This window comes from Hoplias malabaricus, chromosome 4 (assembly GCF_029633855.1).
Source record: "Hoplias malabaricus isolate fHopMal1 chromosome 4, fHopMal1.hap1, whole genome shotgun sequence".
Lineage (NCBI taxonomy): Eukaryota > Metazoa > Chordata > Actinopteri > Characiformes > Erythrinidae > Hoplias > Hoplias malabaricus.
Genome location: NC_089803.1, coordinates 63,939,912 through 63,963,477, shown reverse-complemented (window position 1 = coordinate 63,963,477; position 23,566 = coordinate 63,939,912). Strand labels below are relative to the sequence as shown.

Here is a 23,566-nt window from a genome sequence, read left to right as displayed (position 1 = left end):
AAGGCTTCATTTCCAGCTCCGAAGGATGATGATGGTCTATAGGTGTCTGTAGGAGTCCTAACAGAACCATATTTCCCTGGAAACAAACTGAAATGAGGCATAGTTTTGCTTTGTTTATTTCCTCCCATTCAGCCAGCCATGTTCACTTACACTAGGCTTCAGAAGTTGGAGGGTAACTACTAGATTTGAGTCTTTTTAATATTTAAACTGCTTTTATCGTTCAGTTCTTCAGAATACTAAGGCCATGGGGGGTTTCCCAGACAGGGATTAAGCCTAGTGCGTTCTGTATTGTGGTTTTCCATTGAACGGAGGATATAGCTAGTGCCAGTGTCTATTATGAAACCCTCAAATAAGAAAAGTAAGAGCTCAATAATGTGAGATTAATGAGCGTAATGTAAAAGGTCTATTATTGTAATATTTATGTGGTGACGTGTGATGAATAATTTGGAGACTGTTGTAAAGGTTGTGAACTCTTCCTGAACTTTTGACAGATGACAGAAGCGCTGGAAAAGTGATCAAAGCTCATTGTTTGGTGGAAGCTGTTCCTCCAGCTGCTGAGGAAGAAGCGTAGCTTAAATTGAACTGAACTGTGTGTTTTGTTCGTCTGGTTTCTGTAAGTTTTTAGAATCGGCGACGGGGTGTCAGCTCCTAAAGAGGCCAAAAATTTGTAGACATGCTTTGATGGGGTCAGGAATGTGAGTGAAACGTTGTGTCCGTTTTCACAGAGGTGTGTTTGACTTTGTGCAGCAGTAGTTTGGGTTTAAACTCTGGGTGGTAACATTTTTTTAACTTACTGATTGTTATTCAGCGTGGTGTAGAATCAAGGGCAGACGTGAACTTCCCCAGTGATGCATGAAGTACTGTATGATGCCGTCTACGCACTGATTTGAGGATTGCATAGTGATGAGATTTCAGCCACATGCATTTACACTCAATCAAAAGCGCCTCTGGTCAGTGAGAAATCTGATTGCTCTTTGATTGTCTGAATATTGATCTGGTTGTCTGTAGGTTATTCTGCACCACAGTGTGGGTCCAAATGACTATTAAGCATTTAGTTTCATCCAGGTCCCAACCTGGATGTGTGTGTCCTCCATGATTAGCCTCCTTGTGCTCACGGTCATGTGCATTGTGATGTGTTTGAATAATCCATACACTCAATCACACATCACACGCTGCCCTTGATAACGTACTGCTCACATGAAACCCATGTACAATACTTGTAGACATTTTAAGAGTGAGTCAATAAAAGAAATGCATTCGGTAGCAGCTCTTGAGCCCATGGTTGTGCTCCTCTAGTGGATAGGACTTAAGCAGCTCCATACAAAATAAACAAATGTTATAGATTTGACAGTAGAATGATATGGCAGTGTTTATAGTGTGAATATACCTCTGAATCACTGGCTGCTGGAGGTTTATTGAGTGATGGACATTGCTAATGATTTGAATTTTTTCACCCAAAAAAAAAATGTATCACATTTCAGGCTGTTAAAATTACACTCAGATTTACAATCAGCTCCATCAGCGAGAAAGAGACAGAGACAGGGAAAATGGGCACACAGCTCCAGGGTCCTGGAGGTTGTGGGTTCGAGTCCCGTTCCGGGTGACTGTCTGTGAGGAGTGTGGTGTGTTCTCCTTGTGTCTGTGTGGGTTTCCTCCGGGTGCCCCGGTTTCCTCCCACAGTCCAAAAACACACGTTGGTAGGTGGAATGGCGACTCAAAAGTGTCCGTAGGTGTGAGTGTGTGAGTGAATGTGTGAGTGTGTGTTGCCCTGTGAAGGACTGGCGGCCCCTCCAGGGTGTATTCACCCCTTGCACCCAATGATTCCAGGTAGGCTCTGGACCCACCGTGACCCTGAATTGGATAAGGGTTACAGATAATGAATGAATGAATGAATAACAATAAGAAGAATATAGTTGTGTTTTTTCTTATTTTATGTTTGATGTATGATATGTTGTTTTCATTCATTCATTCATTCATTATCTGTAACCCTTATCCAGTTCAGGGTTGCGGTGTTTCCAGAGCCTACCTTGAGTCATTGGGCACAAAGCAGGAATACACCCTGGAGGGGGCGCCAGTCCTTCACAGGGCAACACACACACACACTCCCACATTCACTCACACACTCACACCTTCGGACACTTCTGAGTCACCCATTCACCTACCAACGTGTGTTTTTGGACTGTGGGAGGAAACCAGAGCACCCGGCGGAAACCCACGTGGACACAGAGAGAACACACCAACTCCTCACAGACAGTCACCTGGAGTGAATATGTTTTTTTATTCTTATGATTTTATTATTCTTATTTTGTGATTTATTTATCTAAATATTATCTTAATATAATACATATTGCCTTCATATTTATTTACTTTGGTCAGTAGTGATGTTGGGCTCAAGAAAAGTTAGTTGTTATAAAGCGAGTTTATCATTATTCAAAGTGTATTTTACATTTGCGGACGCACTTGTAATTAACACATTTGACCACTTTGATGAAAAAGAGGTAATAGCCTCCCCCAAATTCATTTACACAGTTGAAAACAAGTACAATTTTTATTGTATAATAAACACCTTCTTTCTAAGTTATAAAGATCACCACCGCTAGCTACAGTAGCTGGTGCTAGCTCACTGTCAGTAACATCAGCTAGCAGAGAATTAGCTAACAGAAGCCTCCCTCTCATGCTGGGTTCTGCTGCTCCTTAAAGGCACAGACCCTTCAATTTCAGTTGAGTACTTAAATCTGGGCCCTCCTGGTGAAATAGCTTCCTGTTTCCCTTAGTGACACAACAGAGAAAACACTTCTATACGTTTGCTCCCAAATGGTGCAGCAGTCAAAGTATTTGAGTGATACCTCATTCGTTTGAGGTTGGGAGGTGGTACAAGAGAGCACAATAGGCTTCGCTCTCTGTGTGGGTAGGAAGGCCTCTACGTTCCCCTTCATAGCAGTGTGCACAGCGCAAGCTGTGTGGTCATCTGTCAGCTGATGTAACAGATCTGGGCAGCTGGTGCTCTCCACTGGTGCCTGAGGCTGTCCAGTGGAGTTACAGTAACGGCAGTGTGAAATTAAATGTGGCTGGCGTCACGTGTCTCTGAAGTAGCACGTGTTAGCCTTTACCCTCCCAGGTTGGTGACACTGCATGCGATTTGGGGGAGTCCTCTCTAACGGGTATGAACTGGCAACAACTAATAACTGGAGAACTGAAAAATAAAATGAAATCTGTGTAAAGCATAAAGAGAGGTTTGAAAATGACCATAAGCGTTTAACATGTGCGTAACACAGGTAAAAGGCAGGATATTTAAGGTAGTATGTGGAAGGGTGATGGAGCTGGTGACTAATTATGGCTCTGTTTTACTGTACTGTTATTTAATTATATATATATATATATTTTTTTTTTTTTTTTTTTCGTGGCAAGTGTCAGCTTTACTTCTTTCCCAGTCCTTAACTCCGTCATGAGGATCTATCTGGATGGTTTTAAGGTGGCAGATGTTGGACGGTTTTAAGGTGGCAGATGTTTGAACTGAATAAATACCCCCCCTCCCTCATCTCTGCTGCCAGGGGTAACGTCATCTTTTATTATAGCTTGTTAAATATCCATTAATGAGTGGAGTAATGGCCAGTAAACAAACCCTTCTGCTGCTCTGGGGCTGTGGGGCTGGTCACTTTCTGGTATTTCTTTCAGTATTTGTGGTATTTTTGGTATTTCTTGTGTCCAGCAGACTCACAGAGTGATGACATTTTTGTGCATAGGAAGAAATCTGTGTGTGTGTGTGTGTGTGTGTGTGTGTGTGTGTGTGTGTGTAAGTGCAAGTTCAAGGTGATGTGTGGCCAGTGGCAAAACAAGGCATATGCATGTAATAAACTTAAAGAGCCATAGAGCAGTATAAGTGGCCTATTAAATTGGCAGTCAGTTCGTTCATTCATTCATTCACATTCTGTAACCCCTTTATCATGTTCAGGGTCACAGTAGATCTGGGGCCTACCCGGGTCAGTGACCGCAGGAACACACCCTTGACCGGGCACAGCTCAGAACCTTTTGAATAGCCAACCTACAAGCATGTTTTTGAACTGTGGAAGGAAACCAAAGCACACAGAGGAAACCCATGCAGACACAGGGAAAACATACCTAACTCCTCACAGACAGTGACCCAAGGCAGGTACATCATATATTTCATTCTGTTTAATTTACATGTTTCTTCCACTACTTCCATAAACAGCTCGATCAGTTCGGAACAACCTACAGAAACATCTGAAATTGAAAACAAATTCCAGTTGAGAGAGAGGTTTAGGGGGTTTCCAATAAAGTGGCCAGTCTGAGTGTAGACATTTCCATTAATGCAGCAGGTAGTGTCGCAGTCACACAGCTCCAGGGACCTGGAGGTTGTGGGTTCGATTCCCGCTCCGGGTGACTGTCTGTGAGGAGTTGGTGCGTTCTCCCTGTGTCTGCATGGGTTTCCTCCGGGTGACTGTCTGTGAGGAGTTGGTGCGTTCTCCCTGTGTCTGCATGGGTTTCCTCCGGGTGACTGTCTGTGAGGAGTTGGTGCGTTCTCCCTGTGTCTGCATGGGTTTCCTCCGGGTGCTCTGGTTTCCTCTCACAGTCCAAAACACACATTGGTAGGTGGATTGGCGACTCAAAAATGTCGGTGAGTGTGTGAGTGAATGTGTGTGTGTCTGTGTTGCCCTGTGAAGGACTGGCGCCCCCTCCAGGGTGTATTCCGCCTTGCGCCCAGTGATTCCAGGTAGGCTCTGGACCCACCGTGACCCTGAACTGGATAAGCGGTTACAGATAATGAATGAATGAATGAAAACACCAGTAGTTGGACTTTATCATTTTACACACTCCACCATCCAGAATTGTTGTGGGAGCAAGGACAGGAAGGTCATAAACACTGCACACACCCAAGGCCTCGTGAAATATAGTTGAACAATGATGTCCTTATCGGACCTTACAGCACTTACCAAGGTCAAGCTCAGAGAGAAAGGGATGACACAGATTATAGATGCACATTTATTTTCAAGAAGAGGGATACATTTGCTATTCCACATTAAATAGGAAAAACATTTCTGGTGGTTACACTTTTAAAAGAGTTTTTCATTCAAATGTAAATGGTATTAGGAATGAAAATACCCCTGATACCATTTAAGGTGGAATGGAAGTTATGGAAGCCAGTCCACCTTAAATGGCACAAGGAATACATTTTCCGTTCTGCTCTAAACTCTAATAAGAGATTGCCTTTCCATCTTAATTGGTTTAAGGGATAATTTGTCATTCCACCTTAAATGGTATAAGGGTTAAATCTGTTGTTTCACTTTGATGAAACGTAACTAGGGGAAGTGATGGGTATTAATTATAAATACATTATACATTAATTTTAGGTTGTAAAGCACAAGATGGCTTTGGAGAAGGTAAAAAATGATTGGCAGATGTTTAATGATATTTCATGTACAAGGTCATAACTATCATAGGCCTCATGGGACATGTAGTTGGATGAATGATGTCTGAGAACGAGATGGAGAATGTTACAAGGTCAATGCCTTATATATCCATAATCAATGCAGTTGGCTCTCTGGGACCATGACCTTGCAATGTTCTCTCTCTCACTCTCTCTCTCTCTTTCTCTCTCTCTCTCTCTCTCTCTCTCTCATATTTCATATATATTTCATATATTTACATAGACTTCACTTTCTAAGAAACAGAATACATCAGAGATGAAACATAGGTAGACAGCAGTGAAGACAGTGATGTACAAACTTGGAAATAAATATTTACCAATAAATAAGCTTTAAAAGAGTAACATATACATAATAAAACAATTCCGATTGCTGAAATCCATCCATCAGTGTCTGAAATCTCTGAGATGTAAATAATTTAGTTGTGTTTCAGATAAAGCCCCATCCTCCTGCCTCCTCTGTGGTTATTTATTCACTGAGAGATGGAAAACAAGATAGTGTGTAGTATCTTTTGCATGTCACGAGCCTAAAGTATGTGGACAGAAGTACGAGGGAGTTCTGACCTTGTGTGAAAGTCTGAGGTAAAGCCCTGTTTGTAAACATCACCACATCTGCTGATATCCTGAGATAAGCAGGCAGTAGAGATTTATTCTCAGCGCAGGGAGGGCAGTAGACAAGAAAGATGGTTGAAAATGATTTATCTGGGCTGTGAGCATGACTTTGCCAGTTAAAATGCTGTGTAGCATTACAGTATAATCATAATGGTATAAAAGACCATTACAAAACATTTGATTCCCATCTCACAGTCTGATGTTAGTGATAACAGTGTGCTATTTTTTTTTTCAGTGCAATTAAAATACAGTGGGCTCTTTTCTCTTCCGTTAGCTCACTTTTCCACACATTGCTAAGCAACAGAGGGATGATCCTCAGAGAATTAAAGCCTAGAGACTCCACAACACACACTCTCTCTCACACACACAGAACATAGAGAGTGAGGCACATTATTTTATAGATAATAGTCTGCCTTATGGATAAAAGCATGTCCCCCTAATGTATATTATAAAATTGTTAAGTGAAGCCATGTTGGAACTACAGGTTTGTATGTGTGGTCTGAGAGGTCTTGATACTGAATTTGGAGAACTTTTGAATCCTAGCTTCTTAAAGTACGTCTCTTAAAAAGAAAATAAATAAATGAATAAAAAGTTGTCACAGAACACATATGAATCAGTTAGAAACGTATCATTTAAAGAGGAGGATGTGTTGACAGTGTAAGTGTTAGGATTTAGCCAGTAGTTGTTTTCTAATTTAGTAAAAGTGGGGTTATTGTTAAGATTAGAATAACGGTTGGGGTAGGTTTGGGTAAAAGTAATGTGAAAATAGGGTGACCAGATCTGCGATCGTGAAAAGAGGTTTTTTGCTTCACAAAACATGGGAATTTCTTTTTTACTTCATCCGAGAACTTACATTTATGTTTCAGCATAGCTGCTCGAGATGAGGGTAGGTACATGAGCTTTGCCTGACGTAAACAAGGACTACTGTCGTGCAGACTGACCAATTAAATGTTTACAGAGAAGTTTATCGACCAATAACGGTAGCTCTACAGTCAGACCGTCCAATCAGAAGATTTTAGGCTACTTCACCACGCCCCCTTCTCACTCAAGCGAACCAATCGGAGTAGGGGAGGGCGGGACTAGTCTGTGAACGAAACGCTTCTCGAAATTCTATGTAAGCTCTAGAAAAACAAAATCCCGGACATTTGTGAGATTCCGCCCGGACATTTTTTAAGTTTTAAACAGGGGACATGTCCGAGTGAAAAAGGACGTCTGGTCACCCTAGTTAAAAGTTACGTTCAGGGATAGGGAACGAGTCCACTTCAAAAGCAGAACTCTCCCAGAATGCATTGGGACGTGACGCAGTATCCATAGCAACCTGACACCTATGACACCACAATGAAACCTAACAAATCTTAACAGTGCTTAAAATGTCAAAAAGGTATAATGCATTATTGTGTAATATATATTTTATACTATAGTTAGGTTATAAATGTTGACAAAATCCTCAGCTCGTGTGATCACTGTGAAATCTTCACCTTTTGATGGTGTAGCGAGTCCAGAGCAAACATAACCTACAAATTAACAAAGAAATCAGTTCAGCAGGAAGCATGTTTGTGTTTGTTGCCGAGGGCGAGTGTGTTCGGAATGAAAGACCCCCACCTCCCCTCGTACTGTGAGTGGCCACTTGTGTGACGTAGGTGCTACACACTTCAGAGTGGTCAGTGGAAGTGTGTGAGGGCAAGTGAAAATCAGAAATGAAAGGCCTTTTGTAACCAGAGAGACAACATTTCGCGTGTGTGTGTGTGTGTTTGCAATATTTCTCTTTGTTTCTGTATGAATGCTCATGTTTTATCCTTATGGGTCCCCAAAAATCATAAATACACACACAAACCGAGAGCCGTGACTGGCTGTGATTTTGTGTGCACACGTGTGCACTGTTCCCATGGCGGCAATGTACTTAAACACTTGTGTCATGTGATTACCTCTACGTGTGTGTGTGTGTCCGTGCGTGCACGCAAGAACAATACACTGCATTTTATACACACATAGGTGTGTTAAATCATGTATATCCAGTTCCAGTTATATAGAAATGTACAATGAAATGTAATGAAAGTGGTGATGGAATATATGAAGTAATAGAAAGAAACAGAAGAGAGAAGAGAAAAAGAATAGGAGTAAACAGAGGAGAGAAAGCGACAGATGGAAAAGAGATAAAGAAGTATAGAACAGTGATAGAACGAAGGAATCCTGGTCATTGTTTTGTGCAGAAACCAAACAAATGTAAGTGGAGCTCAGGCAAAATAATGGATACTGGCCCTTAAAGGCTGGCACTAATGGAGGCTAATTTGTTGGACACTTGGCCTTTATCAGGCTCCTCTGGGACTTGAGTGCTTTAATCTCTGGAGACCTTTTCTTGATAAGATGAGGATTACATGATCAATAAGAGCTCAGAGATAAAACACAGCTAAAACACACAACATGAAACAACATCCATGGAACAAAAACACAAACCTAATGATCAGTTTGTTGACGTGATGTACACAAAGAGTATTTCATTATATTTAATAACACAAATTAAGCCTTAAGGAAAAGGATCAATAATAATAATAATAATGTTGGTGCACCCGGGCACTACAGGTTGTGTTGGTGCCCCATTGGTCCAGGGTCCTGGGGTCGTGGGTTCAATCCCACCTTGGGTCATTGTCTGTGGTGTGTTCTCCCTGTGTCTTCATTGGTTTCCACTCGGTGCTAAGCCACTCGGTAGGTAGATTGGTTATTTGAAATCGTCCACGGGTGTGTGTGTGTGTGTGTGTTATAAGAAGATTGTGTGATGAACCAATGAATAATAATAATAATACTCATGGGAGTGTTACATTAAAAAGAATGGATTGAAACATATAACAAATCATCACTTTAATGAAAACTACACAAATACTTATGACATCCCCGTTTTCTCTGAAGGGAAATGTTATTACACAGGAGCAGCGGGCTCTAACTCTCACTCCGCAGGTGAATTCAAGAGAGATTAATTATTACTAAAGGCCAAGCGCTACCAGAAAGTTGTGCTGGAGGACGCTCTGAATCTTTTATGAATCTAATAAGGGGCAGAACGGAAAATCATAACGAAAAAAAAGAATACTGTTCTCTTCCATCCACATCACAGGGGTAACAGCCACAGCACACAATAAATATAAACAGCTAAATAATAAAGGGTTTTCACTATTGTTATGGGTCCCATTGTTCTCTGAATATATGCAGTGACACCTCTCACAGTCTTAGTCACATTCTTAGAAGTTGGTTTCGTGTTTCCTCTGAATTAACCCCAAATGCATTCAGTGATTTTGAGGCCTGAGCCCTGGGACTGTTAGCTCAGTACTGTGAGAAACACCAGGGAAAGAAAGAAGAGAGGCATAGAGAAAAAGAGAGTATAGAAACAAATAGGGAAGACAGAAAGAGGGGATGCAAAAAGAGTAAGAAAAATAAAAGGGAATGCTAGACATATAAAAAGAGATAATAGAGAGAGAGAGAGAGAGAGAGAGAGAGAGAGAAAGAGAGAGAGAGAGAGGTCTCTCATCCCCTCTGCAGGTTTCTAAAGGTTTAGAGTTAAGCTGTGGATAATTCTCTTCTCTCAGATGATGCTGCCTATAGCTCTTGTTTGTCGCCATGGAAACCGCCTCCTCCTCCTTCACCACAGAAATGAGGAAACCCCAGGCACACCCTCTCTTTCTCTCTCTCTCGCTGTCTCACTTTCTCTCAATCTCTCTCCCTCTGTCACTTTAACTCTCTCACCCCCTCTTTCTCTCTGAGTATTTTTCTGTTCCTCTCTTCGATCTCTCTCTCTCCTGCTCCTTCTTTTGCTTTTAGTCTCTCTCCTCTAAACCATTTTGCATGTTTCATATTTATCATGCAGTAAACTGTGTCCAAACCCCTAAGGTGTGAATGATGAAAATGCCTGGCTAACAAAACTGATTAGCCTGCTAATATACATCATGCTAACTGAATATCTACAACACACTGTTACCCCACAACGTTTCATAATCTTTAACAAAAAATTATGTTTGTCACACACCATCATCTAAACAAGAACGAGACACTGCTGGAAACTGCTCCCATGCAGCTACGAGGACCCTGAGGTCACGTACTGATTCATTCATTCATTCATTATCTGTAACTGCTTATCCAGTTCAGGGTCGAGGTGGGTCCAGAGCCCACCTGGAATCATTAGGCACAAGGTGGGAATACACCCTGGAGGGGGCGCCAGTCTTTCACAGGGCAACACAGACACACTCACGGACACTTTTGAGTCACCAATCCACCTACCAATGTGTGTTTTTGGACTGTAGGAGGAAACTGGAGCCCCCGGAGGAAACCCACACGGATGCAGGGAGAACACACCAACTCCTCACAGACAGTCATCCGAAGGAAACCCACACAGACACAGGGAGAACACACCACACTCCTCACAGACAGTCACCTGGAGGAAACCCACGCAGACACAGGGAGAACACACCACACTCCTCACAGACAGTCACCCGGGGGAAACCCACGCAGACACAGGGAGAACACACCACACTCCTCACAGACAGTCACCCGGGGGAAACCCACGCAGACACAGGGAGAACACACCAACTCCTCACAGACAGTCACCCGGGGGAAACCCACGCAGACACAGGGAGAACACACCAACTCCTCACAGACAGTCACCCGGAGGAAACCCATGCAGACACAGGGAGAACACACCAACTTCTCACAGACAGTCACCCGGAGGAAACCCACACAGACACAGGGAGAACACACCAACTCCTCACACAGTCACCCAGAGTGGAACTTGAACCCACAACCTCCAGGCCCCTGTGGGACTGCGACACCTACCTGCTGCACCACCTGATGTTGGATGATTTTCCTGGACCCCACACCACTCCAGCTTGTCCCAAATATGCTCCATCACTCCTGAGAATATAGTTCTATAATTCTACAAACCAACAGGCTTTTAGCTTGTTAATAAGCATCCACTGCTTATTAGCTACATTAGCACGGTATCTCTAAAGGCTCAAATGTCAGACGACAAACATGTCTCAACTTATTGACTGTACTTGGAGTACATTTGTTGTGAAGTTATAAATGTGTGTGTGTGTGTGTGTGTGTGTTCATCTGTACTGAGCTATTGCTTTAGTTCTGAGTGTTAATTATCACAAAATTGGAAGGAAATTGAGGACAGGAATAGAGCAAGAATTTTCCCCAAAACATGTCCACCCCGAGCCCAGTATAAACACTGATTATCTCTGTTTGCTAGGGTCCGCCACAGTGGGGGGCCCGGAGGGAAAGGAAGGGCCTAGAGGTTTTATAAGAGGAGGCTGGACCAGATGATTATGTAATGGATGAAAATGAAAGCCACTAAACGCAATTCAGCTCCAGAATGTGAGTTTGCAACATCATAGAGATGAATGGACTCTTTATTATTATTATTTTTATTATTATTATTATTATTATTATTATTAAAGTATATAAATATATGTGAAAAGGGTAAGTTTTACATTTTTGTGTGTGTTAGAGAAAGTGGGAGATGTTCTGGTATGTGAGTTGGAAGGCTGCAGCCAATCAGGAGCGAGCAGTTTCTAAAAAATGTTTATGCAAATGAGCCTGTAAATGAGGGATGAGTAATCATAGGTTTGATCAGAACTGTGGATCTGGTCTGATCTGATCTCAGGGTTTACACTGAGCTGAGTCTAATGAAGAGATGGAACGTTAATTAAACACATAAACACACTGTGAGGTGTGCTCGTTAACGTGCGCTCGTTAATGATGATAATGCTAATGAGCTGATTAAAAGCCTGTGCAGCTGTACAGATGTCATAATGTGGATGGCGATCAATCTCTTTCAGTGTCGGGAATTATCTCAAAAATCATCCGTCACGTCCGGCCTCGGCAGGTTAAAGGACCCGCATCATGGAAAGCCACGGGTTTAATTTCTGTAATTGAAGTGTTTGATGTAGAATTTAAACCCTTTTTCAGACTTCTAAAAGTATCGTGTAGCCCTATTGTCAAGAGAGCCCCGGTTCTAGCCCTGCCTTTTCCTCAGCCATCTGAGACCAGGAGTCCCATAGCACTTTTCTATCAAAAGAAATCTGGTTCTTGAACCGGTTCCGTTCCTAAATCTTGGTTCCTTGTTTATTTTCCAGTGAAGCAGCCTGTGTTTCCATCAGTTTAGATGGGAACCAACGGTGGGGAACACATCGGTGGGTGTTGTGAGGGCTCGGAGCTTCACTGTAGCTTAATTCAGTGCCAAAACCGTAGATAAATGGACAGAGTCATTACAGGGTCATTGTTTATTTGTTGTTACTGTTTAGTGCAGGTGTCTGTTGGCTGATGTGACAGATCTGTGCAGTTGGCACCTTACTCCAGCGCTGAACAGCCCTGTGGCTTGATAAAGAGGCAGTGTCTGGCTTCACATTGATGCAGAGTGTGACTGAAGGCTAATGGGGGGAATTAGAAATGACTAAATGGAGGGGAAAAGCCACAAAAACTTGGGTCATAACCATATTATCATTTAAAGCAAAAACAGTCCAACTTGGCCTGTATTTAACTCTCATGGTTGTGAGGTCAGAGCCATGGTTGTGAGGTCAGAGCTCTAAGATGGAGAGTTTGGGTGACCAGACGTCCTCTTTTTGGGTCCTAATAAATGTATCTAGCCGAGGTTTCTAAATCACTTTGCTGTCTGCAGTCTTTCACCTGTCCTAGTTCTTGCCATTAGCCCCAAGGCCTTCCTTGAAGTGTGCACTTTGATGACGTTTGATGATGTTTTTGAAAGGTGAGAAGAAAGTCGCGAGGGTTGACATGTTCAAGGGGTTGTAGCGGTTGCTCTGCATACATTGTTGGCCCAAATTCAATGGCCAGGACCACCACAGAGCAGGTATGATCAGACACTGTTTACTCCTTTTGATAATCCCACATCAGAATAACAGACAGACCAGTGACATTCATTAATATTAACAGACAACAATGAAAACCAAAAGACATGAAAGATTAATAAGAGATATTAAAGCCAAGGGTAAGGGCTGTGAAATCTGAAGGAGTGTGAATTATTGGGCATTATTTACTGTGTATTAGTTGTTGTGGTAATTAGAAGAAGCCTGACAGAGTGATGATGCAATGAGGGAAAGCTGCCACTAGATACTGCTCCTCGCTCACAGTCACCGTCTGAACCTTACACTGACCAAAATAATGCACTTTACTCTCAGGAAAACTACACAAAAGATATAGAAAACTATAAGTGGTGAATACAAATACACACGAATTTATACATCAGTTCTAAGTCGTACTTATGTTTTTGAGCATTTCTGTAAAGGTACACCAGCTGCAACTGTGTTTCTGAGATTTCCAATTGCTTCTAGTTAGATCCACTGTCTGAGGAGATGGGTTCTGTCTGTGTCTGTATGGGTTTCCAGAAACACACGGTACATGCAAAAGTGTCCATGAGTGTGCAATGCCCAGTGATAGATCAGGGTTGATTCCAAGGAGGATTCAGACAAGATGATGCTGTTCCAGAAAATGAATGAATGAATGTGAGTGTGGGAGTGAATGGGTGAGTATCTGTCGTCCTGTGATGTATTGGCACTCTGTCCAGACTCTTCGGCCCACACTGAAACACTGATCAGGATGAACTGGTTATTGCCGATGAATGTGTGTATGAATGAATGAATGTATTGAAGACATCTGCTGAATCTCATGGGAAAGCACATTTCTGACGTAACCTACATACACATCTGCAAAGGTTCATTCCATCAGCGGTCATTAAGCCTGCTTCAGTCAATTTCACCCCAGAAAGTTTCATGGAAACGGATTCTTGGCACCAGGATGGACTTGGATATGCACCACCTACCCATACAATGGCCTCAAATCATGCATCTGTGGGAGGTGCTGGAATAACAATACGGATCCATGGAGGTCCCGTGTCACAACTAATGGCGCTATCCACTGCATGGAACCTACACAACTCTACACGACTCGGCACGGCTCTTTTGCTTTTCCACTGGCCAAATTTGGCGCCTGGCCCTTGGAACCGGGTAGGTTTTCAGTCCCAGGCCACTCGGGTTCCGACCATGCCGAGTAGGTACTAAACGGTGACGTGTAAACCCTGTAGAGCACTGATTGGTCAGAGCCATGTCAATCACCACGAAACACAGAGCTCATTCAAGTCCAGCACCAACTCGCCACTTGTAAAATCTCTTAAGTTGCAGCAGCTTTCACATTTATTTTTATTGGACTCACAACGGCAGCTCGTAACTTTACCTCGAGGTATTTTGAGGAGGTTTATATGCTCCTTGGGCTGAGGGAGGATGAAAATATCCAGTGAAAGCCGAACGTGCAACAAGTAAAACTGCTTTCTGAGAACTGGGGTGCGGAGCTGTTTTAGTCTAAAAAACAAAAACAACACGCGAATACACAATGAGTAAACAGCGTGTCTAACTTTACCACCGCCGTTATTGTGGTTTTCAAAGGTAGCGATTCCTGTAAGAGATGGAGGTTTTTCAACGTCAGGTGAAATAGAGGCCTCAGGCCTCTGGGTCAGAGCTGTTAAGGCAGCACTAGGGGGACCTACGCAATATAAGGCAGTTTGTTTTTTTAATTTTGTGGCTTGACGATCTGTGTATATACAAGGGCAGGAGAACAAGGACCATCGGGGGACAACAGGTAACCATAGCAACCAAGTACCCCCAAGTGTAGGACATGACAAGAGCAGGGCAAGGGTGGCGAAACCGAACAAAAACAAAAACAAAAACACATGGACAGAGGAGAGACAGGGCATGACACTACAGCCACCCTGTAAAAGTCCAATCAGACGGTGCAACATAACCATAAGCTTGTTTACCTGACTGTACTTACAGCAGGAACCCCGAGTCGATGGGCATCGTCATAATGCAGTCCATAACATCCTGTTCTTTCTGATGAATAACGTTACGTCAATAAGACGGCAGCGAACCTAACGTGGCTTTACAAATCGAAATAGACCTGTGTGTGTGTAGTCAGTCAGGACAGAGATGCTCTTTGATAAAGGACACGATGAGGAGAATAGAGACGTTTGGAATGAGACGAAAAGACTGCGTTCGTTTGTTTTTGAGCCTGAATGATCTTGAGCTCCTGGTGAACACTGTGTGTTTACACTGTTTCTCATAGACTTTCTCAGCTCCAGCACAAACTACTGATGTTATCTCTGAACAGTAAACACCCACTGTGTACACACTAGTCTTTCTCTCTTTCCTTCTCTCTCTGTCCTCTCTGTCCTCTCTCTCTTTGTCTTCACCTTCATTTTTTATCACATGCATGAACTTAATTCCACTTAAATATAAATAAATTAATTATTATATCGTGTCTGAAATAATTTTGTGTGAGATGTTTAACCTAATAATACATGAACTCATTAACTAATTCACTGTAAGCACTTATCCAGTTCCAGGTCGCGGTGGGTCCGAAGCCTACCTGGAAACACAGGGCACAAGGCGGGAACACACCCTGAAGTGGCTATATTCCTCTTCTTCTTATTATTCATTCACTCATTCATTCATTCATTCATTATCTGTAACCCTTATCCAGTTCAGGGTCGCGGTGGGTCCAGAGCCTACCTGGAATCATTGGGCACAAGGTGGGAATACACCCTGGAGGGGGCGCCAGTCCTTCACAGGGCAACACACACACACACACACACACACACTGACACGTTCACTCACAACTAGGGACACATTTGAGTCACCAGTCCACCTACCAACATGTGTTTTAGGACCATGGGAGGAAACTGGAGCACCCGGAGGAAACCCACACGGACACAGGGAGGACACACCAAATTCCACACAGACAGTCATCTAATGAAACCCACCACCTCCAGGTCCCTGGAGCTGTGTGACACTGTGCCACCCCCTAATTAAACTGTTGCGGTTTCAACAGAGCTATCGAAAAGTAATAAAACATGTTATTTTATCAGGGGACGCTCAAACCTTCGCATGCAGCTGTATGGTAACTCAACATTTCCAGCTGTGTAGGTCTGTCTCAGGCTTGTGTATAATCTAAATCCGTCTGATCTTCCTGAGTGTGTCCATCACATTCCGTTGCAGCTGGTGGACAGTTTCATTAAAGCAGACTTCAAAATCCAAGCCCTTGATCGTACGATCTGTCTCCGGCTGCCCACACAGAGGGACAGCTCAGTGAATAGTTCCCCTCTTCTTATCACCTGAAGCTCATCTGAAGTGTTTTGGACAGTTAAAATGCAGTGGTTGAGTAAGAGGGTGGGTTAGGGTCAGCCTCATCCTGAAGCTTTGTGTTTAATCTAAAGCCACAGAGCATCCACCAGGATGTCAAAATTAAAGTGTCCTCTGTCACTGTTTTTTAATACAAACATGTGATAATGTAACACATTGTTCTTATCATTTAAACACAAAAAATCTTAGAGAGTTTCTGATAAATACTTTGCCTCAGTTCAAAAGTTCAGGAGTAATTTAAAGCCACCTGGTTTTCCTGTGTGTCCATTAATGCAAATGTCAAAATAAAAGCACCCTGGACGACAGCTTAGTGAATAACAGCTCGCTTCTCCACTTCAGAGGGAAGCTTCTTTCCATTTACAAAATGTCTTCTTCTTTCAAAAAAAAAAAAACAAACAACTTTTTTATTAAAGGTTCAAAGCAGCGGCAGCGGCCAGTCTTCACTTGACTTAATGCGACGTGGGCCGTTAATAAATGTGTGTTTTTTTGTTTTTTTTTGCTGAAGCCTTTCACAAAACGATGTCCCTTTTAAATGAAGAGGCTGAAGGACCAAAACAACTTCTGCAGCTTTTGTATTTTGCACTCTCTTTGATCTGAATGCAAAAAAAAGTAGAATAAAATAAAATGGCTGGTTGTTATAATGGCCAGTTTCTGGCAGACCATAAAGCAGAGTCCTAATGAATGTGGCTCAAAAGAGAAAGAACATTCACTATAAACACTGACCACATAAACATTAGTGTGGTCAGTAAATGCTGTTGGATGATTCATCCTCACACCAGCACATCACAAAGGTATTGAATGGAGCCCCATCGCTCCAGGGAACACAGTTCCACTGCTCCACAGCACAATGCTGGGGTCTTTGTACCTTTCTGGTGGACTCCTGGCATTAGGCCTGGAAACCTTAGACTCACCCAGCTGTTTCACAGCTTCCCATTTTATTTCATGCACTTTAAAGTATTTGAATTCAGTAGTCGTGAGGTCTACAGAGGTTTTGAATAATGGCCTGGCCGATGTATTTACTGACCGATAATTCTTTCATTCATTCATTCATTATCTGTAACCCTTATCCAATTCAGGGTCGCGGTGGGTCCAGAGCCTACCTGGAATCATTGGGCGCAAGGCAGGAATACACCCTGGAGGGAGCGCCAGTCCTTCACAGGGCAACACACACACAAACTCACACCTACGGACACTTTTGAGTCACCAATCCACCTACCAACGTGTGTTTTTGGACTGTGGGAGGAAACCGGAGCACCCAGAGGAAACCCACACGGACACAGAAAGAACACACCACACTCCTCACAGACAGTCACCCAGAGCCAGAATCGAACCCACAACCTCCAGGTTCCTGGAGCTGTGTGACTGCGACACCTACCTGCTGCACCACCGTGCCGCCCCTGACCGATAATATCAGTCAATATTAATTTAGCATAGATTTATTGGTATCAGTGAATTGTTAATAATTTGATATTTATTTTGTTTCTCTGTGTGTTAGAAGATCTTGTGATTTGGATCCTGGAGAAATGTTTATTAGACGTTGGGTCTGATAGCTTTGTTTTCTTGGAAAAGGTTTTTTAGATGTTAGGTAAGGTTTCTTTGATTAGAATATGGATAAATCAAAATGTTAGTCTTGTAATAAAGGGCTAGCAAACACAGACAGTTGACAATCACTTTTATAGAACTTTGATTCTCCATAAAACAGTGATAAACTGCTGCAGTTTTTCTCCTTGTCCAGTGTTTTCTTTTTTTCTCAGGCAAATTCATACTGGAGCTGAATACAGAGCTGCCAGAAATGTCAGAATTTACATCAATGGGACGCAAAGTCAACAAGTGCAAGTGTGTGCGGTTTGAAGTGATGCTTCACAGGCCGTGGCTTTTTCTCCTTTGTCTTCTCTCTCCTTTTCTTCCTCTCTTCCTCTTCTTTTTAAAGTCTGGGGGCATGTTTTGCATTATTTATCTCCCGCACCGTCGTGGGTGAGCGGCTTGAAGAAAGAAACGACAATGAAACCGTCATCTTCCATGACAAAAAACGGTGACAATGCCACAGACGCAGGATATTCTCTGAACTCCAGACCTAATGTGAAGTGTTTTCAAGACATGAAATGGACAGCAATATGGTCTTGAAACTTTCACACAATGTAGGGGTAGCTGGACTTTTGGGAATAAAAGTGAAACAGTTGTAAACTGGGTTTAAAGTGGTTGTACAATAATTAGTTTCAGAAGTTGAATATATTATGAGGATGTATCTTGGATGGATCTATAATGTGCAGCGTAGCCATGGAAACAGATGAAGGGTGACCATTCTAATGTACAGAGTGGGCCATTTATATGGATACACCTTAATAAAATGGGAATGGTTGGTGATATTAACTTCCTGTTTGTGGCACATTAGTATATGGGAGGGGGGAAACTTTTCAAGATGTGTGGTGACCATGGTGGCCATTTTGAAGTCGGCCATTTTGGATCCAAGTTTTGTATTTTCAATGGGAAGAGGATCATGTGACACATCCAACTTATTGGGAATTTCACAAGAAAAACAGTGGTTTTTCAACCAACAACTTTATTCTTTCATGAGTTATTTACGAGTTTCTGACCACTTATAAAATGTGTTCAAAGTGCTGCCCATTGTGTTGAATTGTCAATGCAACCCTCTTCACCCACTCTTCACACACTGATAGCAACACAGCTGGAGAAATGCTAGCACTTTCACTTTATGAAAATAAATAAAATATATAAACCATGGGACCAAGGAAAATGTGTATGTTGAGCGTGGAACTGGATGCAGGGCAACATTAGAAATATGTTTTGCATGATCATGGAAATGAGTTTGGAGAAAATGTTCCATAGTTTGTAGCATGACTACGGAAACTGGTGTAATGTATCCATGAGAATATATTTAGCATTATTAAGGAAGTGGGAGGAGTTACTGTAAAATTGATATGAGAAAACTTTAAATGAGTGAAGTGTAGCTATAGCATAACTATATGTAGTGGATGTTTGGTAGCCATAGAATACGATGCAACAATATCATAGAAATGTGAATGTGGGTGTGGCCCAGTACTGTAGATTTACTCCCAATCTAAGCCAAATCTGTATTTATCAGTTTTGGTTGAATCAATACATCTGATATTTATTTACAGAGTGAATAAGCAATATTACAAAAATAGATAAAATTTGAGATGATTTCACTCCAAAAACCACCATTTTATTGTTCAGTGTAGAAATGTTCTCTTACGTCTGAAATGAGTCATGATTCTGTAGTTTTGCAAATTAATGCATGTCCCTCTGGCTCAGTATTTTTTGTATTTTGTGCACGTGCACTGTGTTAGTGTTGTTGGAGGACTGATGACCTTTAATGTGCTGCTGTACGGAGATTACCACAGAGAACCTCCTGCACATTGTGGCCTAATAAAACCCAGAGGCTTGGCTTTGAAAATTAATTAAATCTACACATATCTGAGAGCCCTGTTCACCTCAAAACACTCTTTCTTCATAGTAATGAAAGAAGGGTATACATTTTATAACATATCCTTCAGGAGTTCAATTTGAGATTTTTTTTTTAAGAAAAATTTCAGCAGTGGTGTCATAATTGTACCAAATTACATCTTACCAGGTGAACCCAGTCTAAGTCTAGCTGATATATTTAAAATGTCTTATTTTGGAATTGTTGTTGAATATATATTTTTATTTCTAGACATTTTTCTCTATACTTTTCTTTAAAATTATACAAATTCTAAATACAGCTGAATTCCCTCAAAACTGTTGTCCACAAATATTTGGACACAAAGTGTGTTGGCTGACAGCACCAACAAAATACATGATTACACAAAAAACAGCAGTGTTGTATTTTTTGACTTTTGTAAATGTTTTTCATTGGTCAGAGTTCAGAAATAAAAATAATAAAAAGGGCTCAGTATAAGCCCCATGATGACAGACCTGTTTTTAGTAAATTATCAAAGCTGGGCATATTTTGAGTCTAGTATTTTTAAATATTTTTTTTCATTCTGTAAAACACACCTGGTCTTAATCTGCCATTAAATGATGTCCGAAGCTGATGGAGAGGTGAAGGAACAGGTTACTGAAGTGTTCATTAAGCATTAAATTCAAAATCACAGAGATTTAATGGCATCCGCCACCTTTAGCCCTCACCGATTTGAATGCGTGGCGCATAAATAATTCATAGCGGCTGTGCAGAACTGTAGTAACCCTGAGGAAAGTGTAATGAACTGGAGGCTCATTTCATCATGGTTTACTTTACCAGCAGGTACTATAATGACTTGCCTTTAAAATGCATCATGTATTTTTGAAAGAAAAAACACAGCTAACGGGTTGAATGACTTTTTTAGGATCGTTATTTGACTACACACAAACTTACAGCCAAATTCAGAAAACTTGTCATCCTATTTTATATAAAGTCATGTTAAATGCTGGACAGAATGGCTTTGGATTACGGGAGATTATTATGGATAGGCATTGTACAGTAAATCTATTTAATCAGGAACATTTTCTATTCAGAATTCTGATTTAAATGTAGGGTCTCTTTTTTAGACTTAAAAAAATGTCCGGGCGGAATTTCACAAATGTCCGGGATGTTGTTTTTCTAGAGCTTACGTAGAACTTCGAGAAGCGTTTCGTTCACAAACTAGTCCCGCCCTCCCCTACTCCGATTGGTTCACTTGAGTGAGAAGGGGGCGTGGTGAAGTAGCCTTAAATCTTCTGATTGGACGGTCTGACTGTAGAGCTACCGTTATTGGTCGATAACCTTCTCTGTAAACATTTAATTGGTCAGTCTGCATGTCAGTAGTCCTTGTTTACGTCAGGCAAAGCTCATGTACCTACCCTCATCTGGAGCAGCTATGCCAAAACGTAAATGTAAGTTCTCAGATGAATTAAAAAAGAAATTACCATGTTTTGTGTAGCAAATAAAGGTGTAAAGGACCTAAAAGCACACATGGGTTCAGCTAAGCATACAACGGAGGAGACGTGTCCTCTTTTTCACCATCTCAGATCTGGTCACCCTTTTTAAATGTGGTAGAAATATCTGGTAAGTGTTTATTTTAGTATAATGTTTGGTTTAATTATATACCTGTTTGGAAATGTTTAGATTCATCTTGTGTTAGTCATCAGACTCGACACCAGACTCACCCTCATCAAAAGCTTTATGTTTTAACAGTTTGTGCATGGCCTATATCTTGCATAGGAGTGTAGGGGCTGACGCACATTAAATATCTGTCCAGTTTGACAGAAAGTTGGTATTCAGTCAATACTGTTGTCAAAAATGGACCGTACAAAAAAATAAGTGCCATCACCCTCCCAACTGACTGTCCTTTGAATCTGACAAAGAAAGCAAAGAATAAAGCTCCACTTTCTCAGCGTAAATATTTGGTCTCTTCTCCTTCCAAAAGTGCTTAGACACAAGGAAAAGTGCTTTTAAATGGAGATTAGACTTGGCTTCCACAGACAGCTCAATAATATGGTGTCATTTCATTTCAAACACAACATCAGCAGACACGAAGCCAGAAAACATCACTCAAAGAGGTGTCTAGAGCTCGGAAAAGTACGAAAATGACTGAAATGCATGTTATTTTCTCAGCTTGTGGGGCAATATCCAACTGAAATTGTGTGGTTGTTTTGTAGTTGACAGCACAGCCATATAAGGATTTAGCTGGGGTTCTCTAAGGAAAAAAAATAATGGGATTTTTAGCAAAAAAATTCAAGTCAATTTTGTGATAAGGGTTATTTTTATCTGAATGACACATCTACAATTATAGGGAAATGCTGTTCTCTGTGGTTTGTTTATAATCAGTGACATCATGTCGTTTAAGATGGAACAGTATGTTTAAGGGGGAAAAATTATTGTTGTTTGAGGGTGACTGATGTTTAACTTGTCTGTAAGTTTTTATTCACCGTTTGAATAGCCACAGAAACTCAAGTTGTTTCTTTTGTAGCATATTTGGTCTGTGTTTGCTTTCATCCAGGTAGCTGGTCCTGGATTTGGAAACGTTACCACCTTACGTAATCCAAAAACAGCAAAAATAAGTTGATATTGCTCACCAGGAGCAGGAATAGAGAAATATCATCATCTCAATTTGTGATTTGGACGGTCTTTCCTGACTTATCCCAAATTGTTATGAATTAAAACTATTAAACACAAATGCAAACTACAAAAATATCCCACTGGTGCACAAATGTCATAACCCTCCCAGGAAACCCTTCCAAACTTCCCCCAACCCCTGTTTAAGGGGTGACTGAAAAGAATCAATAAATAGAATATGAGTGCTTCCCACCCTGTCATCATTATAAGTGAAATATTATAGACTACATTGCATGTCATCTTTTTTAGTCAGCAACATGAAAAGGTGTTTATTTATTTATTAATGCTCAATTATTGAGTGTTTTATAGATTTTCTTTTTAATTTTCTCTTTTAACATTACTTTAACATCCACGTTTCATTTACAGTCTAATTTACCACAACATCAGTTCAAATGCCCTGAGATCATAAGACAATTTTATACGGCATTATTATAAAGCACCACTAATAGGTCATTTTCATCCTATTACAGATTTATCTGTGTCCTAATGAAGAATCAAACAGGGCGTTTACAGAAGGGTCTTATGGGGGATTCAGCAGATTCAAAGTCCTTGCTCCAGTCGTCAGTAAAATGGAGATTGGGGGGAAGGGGAGGGCCGCAGATTGATGAGCTGTTACAAGCTCATCTGGTGATCAGATACTTTGGCAAAATAGAAAAAAAAAATCTAATTTTCACAGTAATGAAGTGTCACTCTGTAGTCTGTTCCATGCCTGTGTACAGAGCTCAGTCTTAGTAGGATTTTTATTTAAATGAAAGAAATAAGATTGTTTAAAAAAACAAAGAACCTTTATTTTAACCAGAAACGTCATTAAACACATCAGAAGATATTTGAGGGAGGGTAAGACACAAATAAGGGATAAAATGACCATAAAAATGCAGAGGGAAGTTTACTCTTATCAAACTTGGGCAAATGGAGGTTTTATTAAAGTCTAAAACCTTTTTCTTTAACACTCAAAATTTGTGCATGTTCTAGTCCTGTATTAAATCTGTACGAGAATAATGTGTTTAGCTTCATTTCTTTAATATTTTTAATCTTATGTGCTTTAAAATGACTACACAAACTGAGCACAAGGAACATATTTGAAATTTCATTTAAAATAGCATTTTAGAGAGGATTTTGCTTGTATTTTACTTGTATTACTTCCTTGACTGAAGATCTGCCTGAGGTAATTGCAGCTTCCAAAATAATAGATAATTTCTCCCCTTTGTGTGTGTGTGTGTGTGT

At 41.2% G+C, this 23,566-nt stretch overlaps 1 protein-coding gene across 1 annotated transcript in view; it reads left to right on the top strand.

Annotated features, from left to right (window-relative positions):
• Positions 1 to 23,566, top strand: part of syt1a (synaptotagmin Ia) — a 266,542-nt gene that overhangs the window by 7,611 nt on the left and 235,365 nt on the right. The window lies entirely within an intron of this gene.